The sequence below is a fragment of the Chelonia mydas genome, chromosome 1 (assembly GCF_015237465.2).
Source record: "Chelonia mydas isolate rCheMyd1 chromosome 1, rCheMyd1.pri.v2, whole genome shotgun sequence".
Lineage (NCBI taxonomy): Eukaryota > Metazoa > Chordata > Testudines > Cheloniidae > Chelonia > Chelonia mydas.
This window is the reverse complement of record NC_057849.1, coordinates 296,109,323-296,127,928: the sequence shown is the minus strand read 5'-3', so window position 1 is coordinate 296,127,928 and position 18,606 is coordinate 296,109,323.

Here is an 18,606-nt window from a genome sequence, read left to right as displayed (position 1 = left end):
ATTACGGGAGTCAGTTGAATTAAGTTGTAGTGACTGAACTACAGTAATTATTTCAAAAGGAAATTACACTCCAAAACAGCACCAATAAAAGGCCCAGTTTGACTAGATTACATGCAACAAAACTGAGTTTGCATGAATATAACCTGGCTTTACATAGGTAAAATGTGGGTTTACACAGGGGGTAATACTGTAGTTGAAATCCGTTCTTAAAATGCCTGATGAGTTAATGGATAAGAGAACGGATGACACATCATTCACAGAGGATGTGGGCATACCACTAGTAGTTCAGGTATTGTACTGCTAAACATGGGGCTATGTGTAAGATTCAGATTCACAAATAAGTAGGATTTTTGCCTGAGCTCCACTCTGAATAATAAAAACAAAACATGTTTCCCTGACCTCTTGTCCTCCCACTGCATCCTGTCTTTTATGTGTTTTTCTTTTAGACTGTACTTTTCCTGGGGTGGGAGCTGACTTAGATGTCTGCATCATCTACAGCACTGAATACTTAAACTATTTTTGGCCATCAAATTGCTTAGATCTTCTCATGAACCTGAGACAGTGAGAGTTTGTTCACTGAGGAACAGAGGAACTGTCAGAGAGTATTGGAAATATACAAGTTAAGACTAATTCTCAAATGTATTTAATCTGTTTTACAAACCTAGGATGGCTTCATAAAATCCAATTGAGTTTTGTCTCCTTAGTACCGAAGCAATTGATTTTGCATCTAGTGAAATCCTTATGAGTGAAAATATTGCCTAGACATCTTAATATTGCAATATTATCTCATGCAATTAATAGTTCATGAAATGTTGGGGCCTTTCTGCTTCCATTTGGGCTGGCAATAGCAAGAGAACATCATTCCTAGCAGCGTGTTTAAGTGTGGCTAGGCATAGGGAGTGCATAACAACATAAATAAAAAAAATATGGGAGGGGAAATATTTTTCTGAACCTGCAAAAAGGTTTTGTTCAGGTTGCTTCCTATTTCATCTGAAATAAATTGCCTCTAACTAATTGTGTCAAGTTATACATGCTCTTTGAAGTTTACATGTGGAACTCTCCTGGGCTGATGCCATGCTGGTTCAGATTTGTCTTTAAATATGGCAGGGACAGGGAGATACTTTGACTAAGGAAGTGGCGTTAGGGAAGCAGAGTGGGATTTGAAAAGAAGCCCATCCATCTGCCCCCAGCTTTAGTGGCTAAGGCCAGAGTTCCTTGAGTATAGTTGGCTTGAACTCCCGTCTGACCTAAGTAGTAAGTGAGGGACAAGACTGGCTCCATGTAGTGATGAGCTGCCAAAATCTTAACATGTTCCCTATAAAAAGTTCTGATTTAAGGGATGTGCCAAGAGGTGGAGGGGGCGGGGGTGAAGTGGCAGGGAAGAGATTGCACAGAGGCAAACGGGGCTCGTTGCAGGGGGTGCAGTGGCAGGGAGGAGTGGCACAAGGGAGAAGTGGGCAGGAGGTGGTTGTTATAAGGGGCTGGCAGGCGGGGGGGGTGTATGTGCCCGGGGTTGTTGCAGGGGGGTGAAGGTGGCAGGGAGGGGTTTGCACAAGGGAGGAGTGGGCAGGAGGGAGATGGCAGGCGGGGGGTCCTGAACTTGATGCAGGGGTGAAGGTGACCATGGCTGGCTGTAGTGGGGTTGCCGGGTGGAGGTTGCCCAGAGGCAAAAGTGGCAGGACAGGGCTGGTTGTTGGGGTTGGGGGACAGGGAAGAAGGTAGCTGGTCAGTGGGCGTTGGAGGGGGTGGCACTGGCTAGGGAAGGGGTGCCCAGGTTGCTCCCACATACACCATTCCCCAGGCCAGGGACTGGACCTGCCCACCCCCCAATGCTCCATGGCCCGTGCAGCTCCCCGCAACCCAGCTAGGTACCTTGCAGGCGGAGTAGACACCCAGCTTCTCCGCCCGAAGAGCAGAGTGCAGCTCGGCTCAGCCCGCGGTGTGGGGAAGAAGGTACAGCTGCTAGTGCTAGACCCTCCCTTTCCCCGCTCCACAGCCACTGCTCCCCCGGGGGGGAGGGACTGGCCGCTCCACGGGCGGCTCCTCTGGAGCCGGGAAGCAGCGGCAGCTTTGTGCTCCGCTGTTTAAAAAAAATTGGGGGGGCACCGCTTTTTGGCTCCCCCAACCACTTGGCGCCCTAGGCGGCTGTCTAGACCGCCTAGTGGTTGCACCGGACCTGCCCAACAGACCCCCCCGGAACTCCCATGCCTACCCAACCCCCGTTCCCCATCCCCCCCCCAGAACCTCCGCCCCCTCCAACTGCTCCCTGCCCCTTATCCAACCCCTCCTCTCAGCCCCGGCCTGGCCCCCTTACCATGCCGCTCAGGGCAGCGTGTATGGATGCCGCGCGGCCCGCTGGAGCTCGCAGCCCCACTCCCTTACCATGCCGCTCAAAGCAGCAGGAGCTGCAGAGCTGCCCAGGAATGGTCCAGAGCGCTGGCGCTGGGGGCGCGACACACTGAGGCTTTGCAAGAGGGGAAAGGCGGGGGAGGGGCCAGGGGAGCCTCCCTGACCGGGTGCTGAGGGAGCCGTAACAATTTTTAACAACCGGTTCTAAAACTGGTTCAAAATTTAACAACCGGTTTCGCGCGAACCGGCTCCAGCTCGCCACTGGCTCCATGTAAATCACAGATGGCTTCCTTTGAGGTACAGAAAAACTGGGATATGTGGTGCACGGGAGCCATGTTTGTAGTCCTTGGTTTTGGCAAGGCCTGCTGGGAAGTTCAGTTGTATATTAAGAGCATTCAGAGAGCTGCAAGGAGCCAGACTATCTGACCAGTGTCTTCTCGAATGCAAGGGCAAATAATCCACTTTTTTATATTTAATTCGGTAATCATTTATTTAGGGCATCTGGAACCCATACACCATATACTCGGTGTATTTTTTTCTGTTTCTGTTTGGAGCAGTTTAAAAATAAGAATACCTGACAAAGATAGCTTTCTGTTTAAACTGTTCAGAGGTGTTGTAAAGAACTGCACAGAGGAATCATTGGCAGAGTACAACAACAAATGTTATTCATACTATGAAGCTTCAGAACTATGCTACATATTCTTGAGTGCTATCTATGGGCTCCTTACCTATTAACTCTTGACATATATACATTCCAAGGAGTTGAATTTCTGTTGATCAGTCTATGCCACTAACTATAACAAACCAAGAAAGTAAAGTCAGGAATCCTTGTAATCTCTCAAACTATAGAACATCTTTGTCCTGTAGATTTGAACACAAATCTTAGTTTATTAAATTTCATTGAAATACCAATCCTTTCTAAAATAAATAAATATAGCATTCATTTTTTGTTATCAGATCCTTTTCCAGATTTTCTAAAAAAGCTACTGCTTGGTGTATGAAGTTTCCCTGCAGCTGCAATGGGGCAGACTTGGCTAATCTTTAAAAAAAATTAAAACCCTATTTTATTTTTGCAGGATTTCAAGTTGTTATATAAAGTGGTTGGAAGACTAAATGACTCAGTTCAGATCCTGAGAGCAAAATGTTTCTCTTACGACTACTGTGCTATAAATTGGATAGCTGTTCTGTCATGTTCTCGTAAAATTCAAAACTTACCATTAGAAAGAAACAAAATGTGTCAACCTTAGCAACACCCACCCAAAGTAGAGGATGGACAATTCCAAAATAATGATTAATGCCTTCCCCTCCAACAACCTTTCCCCACTGCCAGAGTCTTTCCCGAAACATGAACTCTGAGTCTTCAAAGCAGACCAGCGCTCTTATTGGCTCCCCAAGTAGTTAACTTCAACATTGACCATACTCTGGGGCATACATATTGACTGTCAAAGAGGTGACAGCACCCATTTTATTCTTGAAAAAAAAATGTAGAGAAAATTTTGAAATTGTCAAAACATTGTGTTTCGACATTCTCTACATGAAAAATTCTGGTTAGAGTAACTATTTGTTTAGAAATTTAAGCTAATTAAACTAAAAAAAACTTGAAAAGTGAAAACAAGGCCAATCAAAATGAGATATTTCAATTTCATTAACCCAAAATGGAAAAAAATATTTTTTTTGATTCATGAATATTTTCAAGATTGACTTTTAGTCCCAATTTGATAAAGGAAAAAACTCCAAACTCTCAGGGCAGCAGTGCAGCTGCACCACTGTAGCGCTTCAGTGAAGACCCTACTATGGGAGACACTCTCCTGTCAGCGTAGTTAATCTTCCTCCACAAGAGGCATTTGCTATGTTGACGGAAGAAGCCCTCCCATCAGCTTAGCTCTGTCTACACCGATTTAAGTATGTCACCCAGGGGTGTGGATTTTTCAAACCCCAGAATGATGTAGTTATCCAGTGTAAGTTTATAGTGTAGATCTGGCCTCAAATATTCCTGGGACAGGAAAAATGTCACCCACAACTCTAACTGGATACTCTGCTGAAAAAGTAGTAGACATCAATACCTTATACTTTCTGTAGCAGAAACCACTTCAATGGGGACATTCCTGGTGGCAGCTACTGTTTAATGGAGGGGTTCCTGGGCAAGGTTGGATTAAAACAGTCTGCGGCCATAGGCACACCACAACCTGGGACCCCTAATGGCTCAACCCTGTACTCTGGCCAGCCCCTTTTTCTTGGAGTATTGGTGACAGGGGTTTCCCCCCTCCTTCCAAGAAAGGTTGGGGCAGCTGCATAAGGCCTCCATGTGCCCCTATGAGTGGGAGCATTAGCCCCTCTGACACGTCCTAGAAAGGCAGGGATGGCAGCAGGGTCTCCTTGTACTTACCCCTGAATCTGCTTGGGTGAATAGGCTGGGCCTGCTGCACTCTTCTCCAGCCACACACTCAGACATTCTCTGCTGGGCTGCTTTTAGTGAAGCCCTACAAAACACCACAATGTGGAGTGAACACCCTATTGAGATGGATGGGGAGCTCACACTTCTCAGGTTGTTTCCAGATTCAGGTAGTCATCACTGCATCAGCTACACTAAGTCACATTTTCAAGCTTTACTTCACGGCCATGAAAGCTAGAAACCTGTGTCTTAAAAGAAAAAGATGAGATTTTGATATCACATAATTCAAGGAGCTGGGGCCCTAGACATGGAGCTATAGTGTCTGTGCCTCAATCCAGACCTGTTCCTAGGGGACAGTCTCTTCCATGAGAAGAACCTGTGGCACTAAGCTGCCATGGAACAGAGGACAGCCACAGAATGGCATGGTGCCATCAGAATGGCACAGGCTTTTTTGGCAACCTGTCCAAAATACACATGGACCTTGGAGGCTCCAAACCCTGCTCCTGATGCAGCTGGCTCCAACTAACAACACCAGCAGAAACTCTGCAAAGGGGACATTCCAGGCCCTTCAGTAGGTTTGCCACAAGAGGACCCAGTGCTGTCATCAGAGCTGAATGGGAAACAGTATTCCCATCCTGAGTAAAAGTGGGAGATTTCAAAAGTTTTTACTGTCCCAAATAGTTTTTTGTGGAACTGAAATCCCACTATTTTTGATTTTGGAAGCAGTAAAAGAGATTGCTGCTGAAATGAAGCATGCTCCATGATCTCCCCAGTTACCCAGTGGGTGGGCTGGCTGCCTGCTGTGGAGCTGTTGCTCTGGATTTGAAGGGTTTGTGTATCCCAGATGCCGATTAAGCAAATGGCAACAATATTGTGTGCATTGAGCTACCACAAATTAATAAATTAGAACATCTAGTTAAGAGTTCATTTAAACAAGCAGGCCTTCTGGAGAAGGTGAAAGCTAGCTGTAGGCTTGCAGTTTCTAATAATTGGAATGGGAGAAGGGGGAAAAAACAACAAATTAAAAAAATAAGTAATAAAAACCTTAAGTTTGGGAGCCTTTACTATAAAAGCTTATTATAAATAAACTTATTAAAATATTGTTAATAAATTATTAAAATTAAAAAAAACCCAATACATGTCACTAAAAGCTGTATGTCTTATAAAACATAATTATAACAAAACTAAATAATAAAACAGGCTTTAAAACAGTTCCCTAAAGCTATCCTAAAAAAATTTCCTAATACCATAGTCGCTGGTGGGGAAGCGACTGGCCATCATGGACCTGCTGTTAATTACTCATTATTTCTAATTCTAGGTAATTTCTAAAAATGTTCTAAACCTATTGCTTATGTCTGAGTAGGCTTAAATGTAATAAATTGTAATTTTAAATAGAGGCATGCTTACTTGTATTAGTCTTTCATCAGCCGAAAGCACTGTGTTCCCATTTATTTATTCCTAACACCATCTAAAGTAAATCCATTACCACTGCTTTAAGTCTAAAAACCCTGGGTAACAGAGATAGGGACTCTGAAAGCCCTGCCTTCTTTTGGCTGAAACAGATATGTTTCCTGCCCATTTCATAGCTGCCTACCACTGAATAGCAGCAGCGACATTGACCAGACTCTTGTTGTCAAAGACCATGTCAATTTCAGTCTGCACTTGCCAGGACTGCCAGGGACCTGGGGGTCTGAAAGCCCAGGAAGCACTGGGTCCACAGTAGCCTGCCTGTCAGGCTCAAGGATAATTGAGAGCTTGAAGTCCTAGGTGTGCCAGCTCCCAGTTTAGCAGCTTTAGGCAGGTGAGTTGGCAGGAATCCAGGCAGAGTTCCATCAAAACCCCGCCTGGAGTCTAAGAGGTTCATTGAAATCAAACTGTTCGCCCTAAATGGTTCAATTTAGACGAATCAGCAAATTCCAATGGGAAAAAAATGTTTTGCCAGAATTTTTCCCACCAGTTCTACTGTTCACATTGAAGCATTTGCAGTTTGCTGTTTTGAATGATTTAATTCTGTTAAGCACTTTGGGGTAACTTTGCATGAAAGACACTGTACTCAGAAAAAAGTTGCATTCTCAGCTTATAGTTTTGTTACACAATGAAACATTTTATTTACAATTGCCCTTTTTGTCTTTCTATATTTCTGCTTCCTGCTGGTTTTCAAATAGCTTTCATGTCCCTGCAATTGCCAACTGCAAATTGAAAATACATGCATATTGATATCACAGAAATAAGAAAACAATTACATTAAAAAGCCAAGATATTTTCACTGCACATTTACATTTTCCCCGATGTACAGCTGAAAGGGAAATATTTATATTTTCAGTGCTTGAAAAACCCAGGCACCATTCCAAAAGGAACTAAATCACCAAGGTGCGATGTTTTCCATTTATTTGATGGCATTGGTACAATTTCTGCTTGAATAAAAAAAATGGACTTTTTACATCACATGTAGGTTGCCTAAAAATTCCCTGTTTTTTTCTGTTGAATTACTAACCAAGGCTTATTATGAAACTGACAGGAACAATACTTGCAATATAATAGCATTATATAAAAATGAAATATAACTACTCTTACTACGTATTCCTTCTGTGGTCAGAAACAAGCAATATTATTTAGGGTTATCATGAGCTGTTGGCTACAGCTCTAGCCACAAACCCTTTTTAGATCTGCATGATAAACCATGGTTTTACCTTTCCTTTCACCTACCAGGTTCACTCCTACAGTAGCTCATTTTATTTGCTTGTTACTTAGCAAGAAGGCCAGTCTGAATCTAACGCTATACCCAGTCTTCCACTCTCAAAGCACATGAGAAGATATCGCTTTTCCTGAAAGAAGATTTTGTCACTAAAGGAGAATTATTGGATTGCAGTGTTAGCCTCAGTCCTCCAAAGGATTTAATTTTGAACACTGGGCCAGATTTGACCCTGCTTTATATCAGCTTCTGCCACCATAAAGCAGGAGCCCTGGTGTCTGAAAGTCTGGTGGAGCTAGGCAGCAGAGCTATTTCATGCCCGAAAGTGGGCAGTGCTCTCTGGGTAGAGGGCAGGGCTAGTGCAGTCAGGTGAGGCATTAATCCTAGCTCTCCTTAATGCAGCTTCCATTAGCTGGGTACCTGTGGGGTGGGTTCCAGGTGGCATTAAAGCTGCTGTCCCCTAGAATGATACCTTAAGGTACAATGGGGATGGAAACTGTATCTGCTCTTCCCCACTGGGGAAGGTGCAGAGCAAGGTGGACCTTATTGGCACAGAGGAAATTTCACCACAGACTGCATTAGCTGGGCTGAATTTAAAAACGCTGTCTTTTAAAACTGTCACTCTGCCTTTTAAAACTGTCACTCTGATTTTCTAACCTCCAAAAGCACCCAAAAAACCAGTGATCAAGGTGAATTACTATGAGAGAGATGAGCTGTAGCCGCTAGAATCCAATGAGTAATAACACACATTAAACTGATGAAAAGAGTGAGGTTGGGAGTTCTGTATAACTCCAAAGATGTTATAAGCCTGGCTTAACAGAGTGTGGGAGTGGCCTACAAGATGGATAGCAATTCACTCCATTCTGAGCAATGTCAGAGAATCAAGGGATATTTCTACCTTCAACCTGCTTTCAGAGCTGACACACGCTTAAAAACATCCACTTTGCACAGGGCCAGGAAGAATCACAGCCTTAGTTATAAAGGTGTGACCAGATGTAATTCCTGTTTTTTCTCACATCAAAATTTCACCTTCACCCTGCTGAAAGCTCTCTACAGTGATAACAGTGACTTGGGTGTATTGAATTAAGATAGCATGAACATTATAATACAAACACCTGCCACTGATAAAGCCAGTCTCCTTCAGGTAAGCAAGCTGCCTTTTTGCAACAATGCTATTAAAGGCTTTGCTGAGATATTTATGTTGCTTAGGGCTATGGGTCATAAGGAACCACACTTTCTTTCTTTGGGTTAAATCTTGCTGTTGTTGCAGCCATTGGCAAAATACAAGTCCTTCTCAATGGGACCAGAATTTGGCCCTTTACCATTTGATATAAGACCATTCCAGGTGTCTAGCTTTTCCTGTGGGAGTTATCTGGTGACCTGAAGCATTTACCATGATTACTCAGTTGACCTAGAGGATTATTAAAATCTGCCAAAACCCCGTCTCACTAACGTATCTTCTTTAGTTATATACCAAGTGTAATTTCCATTATTTCAGCAGGGAAACACCAAGAATTCAAGGAAGACTATTCCTCAATAACAGTGATTTAAGAGATAAAAGGCTAAGAGGTTATGTTCTGGGGAAGACTTAACACCCCCACAGAAAAGGTGTAAATAGCAGAATTGGAATAAGAACGGCCATACTGGGTCAGACCAAAGGACCATCTAGCCCAATATTCTGTCTTCTGACAGTGGACAATGCCGGGTGCCCCAGAGGGAATGAACAGAACAGGTAATCATCAAGTGATCCATGCCCTGTCTCCCATTCCCAGCTTCTGGCAAACAGAGGCTAGGGACACCATCCCTGCCCACCCTAGCTAATAGCCATTGATGGACCTATCCTCCATGACTTATCTAGTTCCTTTTTGAACCCTGTTATAGTCTTGGCCTTCACAACATCCTCTGGCAAGGAGTTCCACAGGTTGACTGTGTGCTGTGTGAAAAAATACTTCCTTTTGTTTAATCTTACAGTGATTTGCATGTCTGATACCAAGGCAGTTTAGAATAGCAATTATATTAGCTGTTCCAGGAGTGATACCCAGCCCACCACCTTCAGTTAATCAACATGAGCAAAACTGATTATCAACAATATCATTTTTGGCTATCTTGCCTATGATAATGATGCGGAGCAGAGACTCTAGGAGAGACATTCCTTCTAGTAAAAGAGTAAGACCAAATCTTGAGAACAGAGACTCTTCAGCTCTCATAGATGTCAGTGGGAGTTCTAGGTTCTCAGCACCTTTCAGGTTTTGGTCTCTAGTGCAACTAGGAAAACAAAACCCAGTTATGAGAATGAATAAGTCTTCCGGCATCAATCTCATGAAAGGCTGAATGGCTAAATTTCACCTTTCCATTACCCTTTTTTCCTATGGAGTTGGGTTTGAATGCTTTGTAAGAGATACTAGCTCGCCATGATCTAGACATTGTTGCTAGGAGCCGAATGGAGCTGTTTGAAAAATGGCTAGCTAAAATCTGGAATACACTGGGAAAATGAATGGTAAAATTGTGAAAAAGACTGAAGCAGAATAATACTTCAATACATTCCTTGGTTACAATACAGCAGCGTTCAAATGAATGCTAGGACAAAAATAGCAACTAATCACCAAAGAGTTGTCACTTCATTTGTGAATCTAAAAATCACACAGCCTTCTCAAATAGCTTTATCAGAAAGCAGCCAATCAATTCTTAGGGGAAGAAAAATTGGAAGCTGGTCTTCGGGCCAAATGGGCATTAGAATGCTACTTGGAGAGGCCTAGCCCCCAGGATCCTCAACAGGTTATGAGAGACCCCAATGAGCCATCACTACCTGCTGGGTTCCATATTAGAAGTAGAAGGTTCCAACAAGGCTATATTTGGATGTCTGATGAGTCTACATAGGGTAATAAGGAGAATGGCAATCCTGTCTAGCCTTTGAGCTGGCTGATTATCCAATCTTAATATAATCTAACATGTTTTAAGAGGCTGGTTGGCTCCTGAAGTGTATCCTATGGATCCCTGGGATGGAGAAGTTTCCTTCTGGTTTCTTAAGCTTTGTGGGGCATCCCCATGAACCTCCCCCTACTTGTGGGTGCTTTCCCAAGAAACCTCCTTATAATGGAGCCCTACCCCCATGCACCTTCTAAAAACTGAAGGAGTGGAACTTCCCCCTTATTGATCTCCAGAGATCTACCTGGAAAAGGATGGAAGAATGTATTGCAGAATGTCTGTGTTTTCCCCATTCTCCTACCCTCCTGTAGACTTCATACGGACCCCAGGAAGGGATCTCCTTTCCTGTGCAACTCTTAGAAGTCTGTAGGAAAATAGGCTACCCTCCTACTGTTCTTAGGAAGTATATAGGACTGGGGAATCCACTCCTCTAAACACTGATAAGTCATCAGGAAGGAGGACAAAGAAACACTGTGGATCTAATTTACCTAGATTTTAGTAAGGCATTTGATACCGTGCCACATGGGGAATTATTAGTTAAATTGGATAAGATGGAGATCAATAGGAAAATTGAAAGGTGGATAAGGAATTGGTTAAAGGGGAGACTACAACGGGTCCTACTGAAAGGTGAACTGTCAGGCTAGAGGGAGGTTACCAGTGGAGTTCCTCAAGGATTGGTTTTGGGACTGATCTTATTTAATCTTTTTATTAATGACCTTGGCACAAAAAATGGGAGTGTGCTAATAAAGTTTGCGGATGATACAAAGCTGGGAGGTATTGCCAATTTAGAGAAGGACAGGCATACTCTACAGGAGAATCTGGATGACCTTGTAAACTGGAGTAATAGTAATAGGATGAAATTTAATAGTGAGAAGTGTAAGGTCATGCATTTAGGGATTAATAACAAGAATTTTAGTTATAAGCTAGGGACGCATCAATTAGAAGTAACGGAGGAGGAAAAGGACCTTGGAGTATTGGTTGATCATAGGATGACTATGAGCCGCCAATGTGATATGGCTGTGAAAAAAGCTAATGTGGTCTTGGGATGCATCAGGAGAGGTATTTCCAGTGGGGATAAGGAGGTTTTAGTACCGTTATACAAGGCACTGGTGAGACCTCACCTGGAATACTGTGTGCAGTTCTGGTCTTCCATGTTTGAGAAGGATGAATTCAAACTGGAACAGGTACAGAGAAGGGCTACTAGGATGATCCGAGGAATGGAAAACTTGTCTTATGACAGGAGACTCAGGGAGCTTGGCTTGTTTAGCCTAACTAAAAGAAGGTTGAGGGGAGATATGATTGCTCTCTCTAAATATATCAGAGGGATAAATACCAGAGAGGGAGAGGAATTATTTAAGCTCAGTACCAATGTGGACACAAGAACAAACGGATATAAACTGGCCACTAAGAAATTTAGACTAGAAATTAGACGAAGGTTTTTAACCATCAGAGGAGTGAAGTTTTGGAATAGCCTTCCAAGGGAAGCAGTGGGGGCAAAAGGTCTATCTGGCTTTAAGATTAAACTCGATAAGTTTATGGAGCAGATGGTATGATGGGATAACATGGTTTTGGTAATTAAATATTCATGGTAAATAGGCCCAATGGCCTGTGATGGGCTATTAGATGGGGTGAGATCCGAGTTACCCAGGAAAGAAATTTCTGTAGTATCTGGCTGATGAATCTTGCCCATATGCTCAGGGTTTAGCTGATTGCCATATTTGGGGTCGGGAAGAAATTTTCCTCCAGGGCAGATTGGAAGAGGCCCTGGAGGTTTTTCGCCTTCCTCTGTAGCATGGGGCACGGGTCACTTGCTGGAGGATTCTCTGCTCCTTGAAGTCTTTAAACTACGATTTGAGGACTTCAATAGCACAGATATAGGTGTGAGGTTTTTTTTGCAGGAGTGGTGGGTGAAATTCTGTGGCCTGCATTGTGCAGGAGGTCAGACTAGATGATCATAATGGTCCCTTCTGACCTAAATATCTATGAATCTATGAATCTATGAGGAAAATGCCCCCCAACTCATCTGCATTCCACATTTCCATGTTAGGCCAGTTTAAAAAAACAAAACAAAACTAAGGTAATCCACACCCAAACTTTAAGATGAAATTAAGGTCATCATTATCTTTCAAAATTTGTTTACATTGAAAACAAAATCAAACATGTTACATGCCCAGAAAACTGAACATGAAGGCTAGTACTTCCCCAACAAGCAAAGCCAACCCAAACAGAACCTTTGATTGGCTAAGAATTGTGCACGTTTTATTAGTTTTGTAGCCTGGACTTGCCTGCCTCTCACCCCAACACGCTTTTGTATCTCATCTACCTTCTGCACCTTGACTTTTAGACTAAGTTCTCTGGTGCAGTGACTGTCAGTTTCTATATTGTACAGTGTTTAGCACAATAGGGCCTTGGCCTCCTTGGCTTCCAAGTGCTTCCACAATACAAATGTTAATAATAGTAATAATTCTGCCGTGACACTGTTGTCACAATACAACATTGTCTTGTTGATTTAGAAATTATTGCACAAAGTTGCTTTAATAGTTTGAAAGAAGGAAGCCCGCATGTTCATTTGGACACATTTAAGGGAGAGAACATCAGTTCAGAGTATCTGCTCAGGAGGTTGTTTGAAGTTGTTCTCTTGAATTGTTTTGCCAATCACACTAGTGGGAGTAAAATCGAGCACAAGACTAACATGAGCAATGAGCCAATATTCCTGCTAGTTATCTTTGTAAGCATATATCATCTTAAAAGAATCCTTAATTATATCACTTACATGCTCCCCCTCCAGTCATATATTATTGGTATGTGTATTTTAACTATTCCAGTATTTGATTTGCAGTACAGTAGTTGCATTCCAGCCTTTCAATGAGTATTTTCAGTCTCATATGTTGCATTTGTGGTACATATTCTTGTTTCAATCCCTTGAGTTTAAATGTTCCTCATGACCCTAGACAGTACAGTACTATTTGCACATAGCAAAAACTGCAAGATTCAGATGGTTTCCAGTTCTACTTCCCTTTTCCTTCAGCAAGTTCTTTTTCTACTGAAGTTTTCTGGTTTGGGGGATTTTATTTTTTAATCTTGATCAAAAATCATATTAAGTGTTTGAGTTTGGGGTGCCTGAAAAAATGGTACTTTTCTTGAATGGTCCAATGGAAAAGATCACTTTTTCATAATTCAAAAAGAGCTAGAACATTCAAACTTAAATCCCAGGTGTGATTGGATCAGCTAGTGTGGACCATTGTGTGGCACCTCACTGAAGTCAGCTGTGGTGGATCAAATTACAAGATCAAGGCCCTAGGCTTGTTTTATAATGATCAATGAGGAAGTACATTTCAGTAAGTTAAGTATTTAAGTCTATGGATTTATAAATGCATCATTTTTCATGCATGCATGTTAGAAATGTCTATTCATTCTCTCCCACTCCACCAATATAATTAACATTAAGGAAATGTTTGTCCAAGATGCAATTTAAAGATACCTTCAATCAAGGATGCCTCATTAAGAGCTCCTGAGATACAGAGAGCTAATGAAAGCCTCTTGTGTTAGATATTTTGTTAAGGACTCCCTCAGTTAAGGATATCTCAGTTTGAGACACTTGAACTAATGAAGTAGGCAGCTTCATCTGGGGAATTATCTGTGAAATGTGCACTGCTAAAGTGACAGGTTTCAGAGTAGCAGCCGTGTTAGTCTGTATCCGCAAAAAGAAAAGGAGGACTTGTGGCACCTTAGAGACTAACAAATTTACTTGAGAATAAGTTTTCATGAGCTACAGCTCACTTCATTGGATGCATCCGATGAAGTGAGCTGTAGCTCACGAAAGCTTATGCTCAAATAAATTTGTTAGTCTCTAAGGTGCCACAAGTCCTCCTTTTCTTCTTACTGCTAAAGTGATTTAACAATGCTGAGGTGACTCTGAAGTTGAGGCTCATCCAAACCACTCAATCCCAATTAAATACATTTTCAGAATAATTTTGTAATGTATTTCTTGTTTAGAAAAATAACAGAGATTAAATGACAGAGAGAACACTGTTAGATTAAACGTTCATAACTCAGGAAATTCAAAACATTTAAAAGGACTGATTCAGATTCTCATTTACCCTTGTGTCAATCAGATGTAAGTCAGCTGAAGCTGATGGAATTACACTGGTGTAGAACTATCTACTGGCACTCTCTATTGCACTCCTTGGATGCCTTTAGGACCTGCTGGACGTGGTATGTGTGTGGCAGTGGTCCCATTTTTCTTGTATACTAGCGGGCTGATGCAGAGCAGCACTTAAGGACGTACACTTGTAGTAGGTGTTGCAGGAGTTAGGATATAGATATTCAGGCCTGTCTGTAAAGGCCTGTACTTTAAGAATTTAGGTGTATTCTTATCACTTGGCTAGTTCTAGAGGTATAAAAGAAAGAATTAAAATCACTGTCTGCCAGTGTAAGGGCCTTCTCTTACTGTGACAGTCTGAGGCCCTGTTCTTAGGCTAAGGCCTTTGGCTAAGCAGCAGAGGCAGCCATAAGCTAGGAAGCGAACAGTCACATCCTCACATTCCAAACTAGTCTCATTGAAATAAGGTGCTATTGGGCTGTCAGGCACTATCAGGACAGGATTGTATTCCTATCACCTCCAGAGAAAGGGAAGTGCCTAGAAAATGTAAAAGGAAACTTAGTTTGATAGCATCCTGTCTGGCAAGAACTCACTTATCAATAGCTGGGATGTGAAATCCTCACTTCTGTATTGTTTTGTCATTATAGTTCCCACTTTGCTATTGTTTGTTTGTATAATCTCTGTCTGGTTCTGTGATTGTTTCTGTCTGCTGTATAATTAATTTTGCTGGGTGTAATCTAATTAAGGTGGTGGGATATAATTGGTTAGCTAATCATGTTACAATATGTTAGGATTGGTTAGTTAAATTTCAGTAGAATGATTGGTTAAGGTATAGCTAAGAATATTACTATATAAATTAGGGGCAAACAGGAAGTAAGTTGGGATTCGAAAATAAGGAAAAAGGAACTTGTATTTAAGCTTGCTGGAAGTTCACCCCAATAAACATCTAATTGTTTGCACCTTCGGACTTCGGGTATTGTTGCTCTCTGTTCATGCGAGAAGGACCAGGGAAGTGGGAGAGTGAAGGAATAAGCTCTCTAACAGCAGGTAAGTGTATTCTTCCCAGCAACCCTGGAGGCATTATATGTATTCTTTATCTCCAGAGGCATTAAGTCTCTAGTGTCCCCGTGAATGGGCTCCTTTCCCCCCTTCTCAGGACAGCTCAGGTTCTTAGAGTCCTATACGTACAATGGCTGCCATTAAAGACTCAGTTGTCAAAAATAGTTATCTGAGATACAGTCATCTTCCTATACTCTGAATACTGCAGTGTATCAGATACCATTATGATGTAACTATTAGTGAATACTGATTAGCAGTGAACACAGTGTAAATGCACACGTTCTTCCTGCTGTGCAGTACTTATTTCTTTTATAACACTATAGTATGTAAAGAATGTTTGCTAATATACTAAACTAATTGATGTTCTATCTAGATATTTCTAATGCACCAGTCACTTTAGCCTTTGGGCACCAACTAAATTACATAGAGAAACAGTCTGCAAAAGTATACTCACCACCATTACATTTGAAATGCTTCTGTGTGGGGTGGGATGGCGGGGTAAAGGGAGCAAAGTCAGAGGGGGACCTGGAATATTTTATTCCAGTATGTCTTGGATAACAAAGTTGGTCCATTCTTTAAGGAATGTATTGGTTAAAATCTTTTGCAAAGAGGGCTTTTGCAAAAAAGATGGTATATACACGCATCACAGAGCTATGTCCCTAATGACACCACTCAGCAAACATCATTATGCTGAAGTTGCAACTTTATCTAGTGCTTTTTGTCTTACTGGACCAAAGAGATAGCATAGCTGTAACTGTCTATGCTCACTTTTAAGATGTGAAATAGCAGAAAGTTTTTTAATGAGGACAAAACTAGATCCATGCTGTAGGTTATTCTCTATTAGAAAAAATCAGTGCAATATTTATATATCCTCTACTGATGAGAACAACATATCCTCACTGGTGATAAAATGTCATGTTGTGGTTAACTGGCATGTTTTGTCCTTTGCCTCTTTCAGGATTTTGGTATTATGAATAGAAAAAATGAAATCCAGACATACAATGAATAATCTAGGTAGCAAGGGAGAATAGAGGAGGGTTGAGAGAGAAGTGTACTCTTAAAATGCATGCAGGGCTGTTAATCCATGTACAAATCCTTTTCTGAAATGTAATAGTTCCCAGTTGCTAACTTTTCTTTGACTTAGTAGATTAGGGCTCTTCAAGGAGCCAGGAGTCCTGCTGCCACTCATGATCAACCTGCAGGGCTCCAATTAAAACTCACTCTTACCCCGGGAGCTGAATATACAGGCCCCTACAGCATCCCACATCTTTTCTAAGGTATCAGAAGGTGTTGGAGATTTCCCACAAGGTAATATATCATACTGCCTTACACCAGCCAATAAATAGGCCTCTTGATTTTTATTAGAAAATTCAAAAAGGTTCCCAGATTAAAACTCAGTTTCATAAATCTGTAAATTCAAAGTTTAGAGCTGTGTGAGTTTGTAGATGCAGGCGTGGCTTCTAGCCCTGGAAACAAGCATTAGGCACATCTGGGGTTCTTCATTCCTAACGTTCACAGAGAATTTGTGAGTTAGACATGTATATCATTCTATTGTAGTCTCATGTAAATGACAGTTATGTTCAATTTCACAGAATTAGGTGGCTATTTACAGCCAAACATATTAGTCAGTTTTATAGTGTTAATAAATATAGAAACCCATTATCTTCTGATTTATCATGGTGCTCAACATTGTTGTATAGTTTATGACAGTTCACTTAGCAAATAAAGCATGCATATTGTTTTCAATTTCTTTGCATTCCCAGGAGAGTAATAAAACTATTTTAGATAGTAGATTAGTAACAGTAATAGAGAAAAAGCTAGAGGGTTTATGAAATATCTGGAGAAATGTATTTCAACTTGTACTGCAACAGTCACCCAAGATATAAATTTGTTAATGTGACATTTATAGACTACATGGGTCATTTAAAATGTTATCTGAAACAATAAACCATTGATATTTGAATAAACTAGGAAAAGAACACACAAATATACATCCCTGTGCATTTAAATTCAGAACCTAAAGTATCTGGGTTTTCTGTCCTTTCTGTAGAACATGGGTCATTAGAACAAAGTCAAACTAAATGGCTAATAATAAAAAAGCCTTTTACTTTTCTATAATTCATATTGTAAAATTTACAAGAGTATATTACATTTTTCATCATTTATTTTTGTAACTATCTCTGACATGTTCTTAGTCCTGTGGGCTTGCAAAAAAAACAACAAAAATCAAAACAAAAAACAAACACTTATCTTTCTACTCTGTATATTGTTGAGTTATTACTATCATTCTTAAACACGTGCAAGGAAATACATCTCTTATGTTTTTTATTGTAGAACTCCTGGAGTGCTACAGTACTTTGATTAGAGCAGGCCACCTTAGCTCCTACTCTAAGCCCCATCTCCCTGCTTCCTGGCTACTTTAAACCCTCCTTTCAAGCCATTTTTTGTCAGGCCTTCAAAATATTTTGCCACCAACCTCCTCCTCCCTCTCATTTCCCCAGTAGCTGACCCCTAAATCACTCCCCTTCCACTACCTCCAAGCCATGTTGTCCAAGGCTTGTTCCCTGTGATCACACTTTACTATGCACCAATGAGAATGAACAACTGGATCTCACCAGGCACAGGATCAGCCACAGAGTTTTGTGGAGGGTTAATGAGGAGTCTGTCAAATTCTGAATCTAAATTTTAGGCTGTAAAGGCAGAAGAGACTGCCAGATCATGTAGTCTCACCTCCTGTATAACACAGGCCACCAACACCATCCAGCACTCGCACACTAAACCCAACAACTGAAATTAGACTATAGTATTACAGCCTACAGGAGACTAGACAAGTATGCTCCTCAGGCTTAAGAGGGATTTAGGTATACCAGTGCGCAAGGTCCCCACAATGTCAGGGAAGTGATTAAATGAAAAATACCCAGTGATTAAATGAAAAATCTACATGCTGCAGAGGAAGGTGAAAAGTACCCCAGTTCACTGCCAATCCGACCCAAGGGAAAATTTCTTCCCAACCCCATCATTTAGACCTTGAGCTTGTGAGCAAGAACCAGTTCGCCAAGAACCTGAGAGACAAAATACTTGGTGCCA